Below are 5489 nucleotides of genomic sequence, written 5' to 3'. Positions count from 1 at the left end.
ATTAGCCATTTTCAAGTGCGGTGGCCAACAGCAGCCACGCATCAAAGCATCGAAAAAATCCAACATGGCCAAAGAGTGAGACAGCCAGCGAGCGAGTGGGAGGGAGAGAGAGAGAGAGATCAAGTGCATGGATGGAGGTAAATCAGCAGACAAATTGTATTTAAAGTAAATAAATTGCCAAACAGAAATTAAAATATTTGTAGTGCGGGTAATATTGTATATTAGTGATGATGATGATGATGATCATATTGATGATAATGAAAATAATAAAGATTATTATTATGCGATAGTTCTACTGATAATAATACATAGAATGGTAATGTTACTGAAAATAATGATGATAATGCGAATGATTATCATGATGATCATACAAATTCATTATGATAATGATAATTACAGTGCTAACGATAGAGCTAATGAGAATTACACGACTAACGTCGATGACAATGATAATGATAATGATCATTATGATAATGACAATGATAATGAGAACGATAGCAATAATAACAATAATAATCATTATGATAATGCTAAGGACAATGAAGCTCATGATAAGAATTCATTGCATCAGTGACAATAGTAATGACAATGACAATGATAATGACTCGGATAACAATGCTAGTGAAAAGGACATGATGAACATAATGATAATGCTATGGTCATTAAAATGATGATCACTATCATAATGATAATGACAGCAAATGATTGTGGCAATGAAAATGACAATGACAATGCCAACTTCAATGAGAATAATATTGATTATAGCGATGAGAATGTGAGTGCTTCCTACATTGATTACACATGATGATTACGTTTGTATGTGTGTATGTATGCATGTATGTAGATGTACAATATAAACATTTTAAGGAATGCAAGTTTATTATTATTATTATAGTTTCATCTCAATTTTCTGTATAGAAGACTTTCATAAGAACCTCTCTAAACAAAGTGAATATGCATATACCTATGTATATATGTGTGCATGTATGTATGTATATGCACTCATCTAAACATTGATGAGGAATGCATTCGTATTAAATTTCTTTTTATTTGATTACATTATACGGAAATTCTAATGCAATCATAGCTAATAGTATTAGCTTGATAAGAGCTGTTATATACACAAGTACTATACATACATATGTATATATATAATATATATGTATATACATGTATATAGTTATTACTCATAGCTCTAGAATCCACATAGTAAACACTGGGGAATGATGCCTTTGCTTTGCTTACAATATTCGCTCGCTGGGCAAAATGCAATTTCATTGAGTCAGACAAGGCCATGGATAGGAGGGGAGAGCTGTCAGTTTTCCAGTTTTCTAGTTGGCGACCGCAGCCGAAGGTGTTGCAGCAATTGAATGTGTGAGACGTGGCGCATTGTGGGAGTCGCCGCAGACAGCGAGAAGCCCGTCTGAGTCGAAACATTTTATTGAGCTTTATTTTACTGTCTAGCGATACCCTGTACTAAATGCCATTGCTTAAAAAGCGGGTATATTCGCGTATATTATGGCTAGCAAATATGTATATATGTACATGCACACATATATATACATACACATATATGTAAAGGATTGTAGACTTGACGAGTTGACGACTTTTAAAGTTATTGTGTAGAGATTCATGAGATTCATCTCCAATTCGATAAGGGAATGCATTACAGAGTGAACTGGAGACCCAGGGTAGCTGTACGTTTAGCAAGTCAAGTGCAGAGCACTCTTACTTTTTTCTCTCCACACGTTGTTGGTCATTTTTGCTGTTATTGTTTTCTTCTCTTTCTTATTTTTATTGCTTTTTTTTTTGCGGCATCAGCGTCGGCGAGACACTGCGAAACTGTGTGCGAACCTGATGCCGGCGTCTGACTGGATTTTCCATTATTTTGCTATTTGTTGGATTTTGGTTGGGCATGCGAACGCCGCAGCGCCTCGGTGAGCATAGTAAGTATCTGATTGGAATCGGAGCCATGCATCCAATGGCAGCGACTATTTATGTACATATATGTATACATAAGTATGTAGTTATTTAAGTCTGGCTGATCATGAAGACGTTATTTCAGTTCTATTTGCTCGTAATTTGCAATTATCCAATTAGGTTTGCTTGCTATGGGAGGCTCGCCATGCAATTCTTATTGGATTGGTTTGCTTCAGCCATGAAAGACGCAAAGAGAGTGAGCGAGCAAGAGAGAGAGAGTCTCCAATTTGCAGACGAAGTCGGTGTCTCCAAAAGAAAACTACGCATAATTTCTACAACTTTTAATTATGACAGCTAGAACGGTCAGTAGAATAGATACACAGACACACACACACACGCATACATATATGTACATACATACATATGTACATATACATATAAGACGTTGCATTTATATGGCTAAAGCAACATATTTGCATGGTGAAGTAACTGTGACAACTAAAACTACTTTAAAATAAGGCACAGTGAATACACGCTATGAGCGCAACTAGAAGAATTACTTAATTCTTGATATACTTCAAATATTTTCATTCATATCTATTGTGCTTCGCGACCGTTTTGTATGCGCGTCATGTTTGCTGTAATCTAACATTGTGCGTGCCGCTCTTATTGAGTCTTCACTGTAACGGCAAATCTAAAGAAGGCCGTAGCCATAAGAATGTGGGTTGCAAAAACAAAACCTTAAGTGGTTTTTAATCAAAACCAGTGAGTATGTATGTATGTATGTGTGTGTGTGTGTGTGTGTGTGTGTGTGTGTGTGTGTGAGGTGTTATACTTAGTAAGCGCGTACTGGCATATTTATGTATGTATGGTTGTACATTCGTATGCACGCCAGTGTAGAACATCGCCCACACACACTTACACATATGCATGCTCTCATTCCCATTTCCATTCCCACTCGCGGCGCTGTTCCCATTCCAAGTGACTTTTGGGTCGGCGGCTTGGCTGAAGCTTTTCACAGGTTTGGCCCGTTACGGTTCAGCGCTAACAGCTGGGCGTGCGCCTCTGCCTCTGCCTCTGTCTGCACGAGCGTGTGTCTGTGTGTGTGCGTGTGAACAACATCAATTAATGAGACAAGAAACTCAAATAAAGTTGGCAACTCTAGCGCTGTCGCTGTCGCAGTCGTTGGTCAGCAATTACACAAATTGAAATGAATAAACGCACGTGAATCGCTGCGTGCGCTTGGGGGATTTGGATGCGCGTGACAAGCGGCAAAGTTTCATGTGCGTGCAACAGGAGCGACCGACGACTGGTCACACCCAAAATTTAAAAAGAAGAACCAACAAATATTCAGATATCGCTGCACGTGGCAATCATTGCGTGAAGGCGTCGCCTTTATCGCCATATTGTCAACAGAATCCAGTGGCACGCCCTTTGCGCCTTTCGCAGCTGCAATCGGCGGATATGACGCTGATCTATAACGGAACTCGGCTTTCAGCTGGATATGCGGGCACACACACATGCATATAAAAAGACATTCATATCACTCGCACTCACACACACTCATGCATTTGCAATCCACATTGATACGGTACATATTTAAAGATATGGCAGCACTTTAAACAGCGCCCAGCACCCGGCTAGGGGCGCTTTGTCGCCCTCTTATCATTGCTATAAATATGTGAACACTCACTTCCAATACAATTGCCCAAGCAGCCTATAAATATTAAAAAAAAAAAAAGAAGAAACACATTTAGCGATTAACTAAAGTTACTGATAAATATGTACATGTTTTTTTTCGGATTGTTTTTGTTTTTGTTGATTTTGGGTGTCAACGCCTAAATAAATAAATTGTATGTACGTATGTATATGTATGAAATTAATGTGCATTTTATTTATTGTCGCACTGATAATGGCCTTTAACAACAAAATTGAGCAATGACTCAAGCATGCGTGTGTTTTTGGCAGCGAATTCCGATGGCCAGTTCGTTCAGTTGAGAGCGAATCGTGCTTATCATTGGAATTAGACATTGACCATGGGGAGACGAATGTAATGACTCATCTGAGTCGTCCCACACGGACATGCACAACAAGCTCGCCTTACACACACACACACATACACACACACACACACGCACAGTCGAGCAAACGTTTCGCTGGGGCGGCTTGAGGGTCGCATTGAAATACATATGTACATACATATGACGCGGCAGCTTAATTCCATGTTATTGGAATGATTCATGCGGCTGAAATGAAAAGTACGAAAAAAAAAAAGAAAAGAAAAACACACAAATAAACAAACAAATTCAAGTGTACGGTGACAGATTTGCATATGAAACATCGAAGAAAGCAATGCCAGCTACAACAACAACAATAACAATAAACGAGTTGCTAAAAACTAGAAAAACAATCGAAACTAATAATAAATGTCGTGGTGGAAGCGCTGGAAGTTTATTTTTTTGTAACAATAGCCGCTGCTCGCTATGTAGGTGAACGGTAAACAAAATAAATGCGCGATCCCAAAGTCAACGGCAAAAACAAAAACAGAAAAGCACAAACACACACACACACACATGCACACCAAACATACATAGTATGTACATCTGTATGTATGTTAATAATTGAGCATATTTAACACACAAACACATTTCAGCACGACTTGGCGTTTACCGAGCATGCGAGCGAGCGAGCGAGAGGGCAGACCCGTTCCCGTTGCCCGACAGTTGAGAAATCAAATGCGAACAGCTGCCGCGCAGACGCTGATGGGCGAGCACCTGTAACAACGAGAAGAACAACAGCAGCAGCCACAGCAGCAGCAGCAGCTACAACGACAACAACAGCAACAGCAACAACAGCAACAGCAGCACTGGCGTTAATGGCAAACGTCTTCGTCTCCCATTGTTGACAGTTACGTTTGAAATGTTAAGAAAAACAGAAGTCGAAGCGGCACAAAATCCGATAAACTTGTTTTCAAACAACGGAAGAAACTGGCTGCAAAAAAAAACTAAGAAAATAAACATACAGCACTGAACAGTCAAATAGAAACGGCATTATAATATAGTTCCTCAATATGTGTATACATATGTACATATGTGCAAATGTTTTTATGCACACATAAATGCATGTATACATATGTACATACATTTGCATATGTGTTAATTGAAGTACATAAAAGAAAGACTTGCATACATATGTATTATTTAAATATATACATACATACAAACATACATATCAGCAAATACACATACACATATGATTATGTATATGCATGCATATATATTATTTAAATATATACATACATATATCAACAAACATACATACATACATACATGTACATATGTATATACTCATATTCATAGTTAATTTCTAAACAAGCGCATCTATTTGTCTATCCCGCACTGTGCACAGTTATTCCAAATAGTCTCCAGCAACGGTGCTTAGCCAGCTTGAAATGGGTAGCCACAAGCACACACAACACACAAATACGCTCACACACACACAGACACCATGTTTACATTCTAATGCATCTTGAGCTGATTGAGTATAGTGCGACCCTCTAATGAGCGCTA

At 38.6% G+C, this 5489-nt stretch overlaps 2 long non-coding RNA genes across 2 annotated transcripts; both read left to right on the top strand.

Moving 5' to 3' along the window:
- Positions 1 to 1127: 1127 nt before the first annotated feature.
- LOC122757864 lies at positions 1128 to 3674 on the top strand. The gene is made up of 2 exons (XR_006358025.1): positions 1128 to 1946; positions 2101 to 3674. It is a non-coding gene; the product is annotated as an uncharacterized LOC122757864 (long non-coding RNA).
- A 135-nt stretch (positions 3675 to 3809) lies between these two features.
- LOC122757863 lies at positions 3810 to 4959 on the top strand. Its single transcript, XR_006358024.1, has 2 exons — positions 3810 to 4513; positions 4574 to 4959. It is a non-coding gene; the product is annotated as an uncharacterized LOC122757863 (long non-coding RNA).
- The last annotated feature ends 530 nt before the right edge of the window (positions 4960 to 5489 follow it).

Source organism: Drosophila mojavensis, unplaced genomic scaffold (genome assembly GCF_018153725.1).
Source record: "Drosophila mojavensis isolate 15081-1352.22 unplaced genomic scaffold, ASM1815372v1 contig_136, whole genome shotgun sequence".
NCBI lineage: Eukaryota > Metazoa > Arthropoda > Insecta > Diptera > Drosophilidae > Drosophila > Drosophila mojavensis.
The sequence above is the reverse complement of the archived record's forward strand: the minus strand, read 5'-3'. Positions and strand labels throughout refer to the sequence as shown.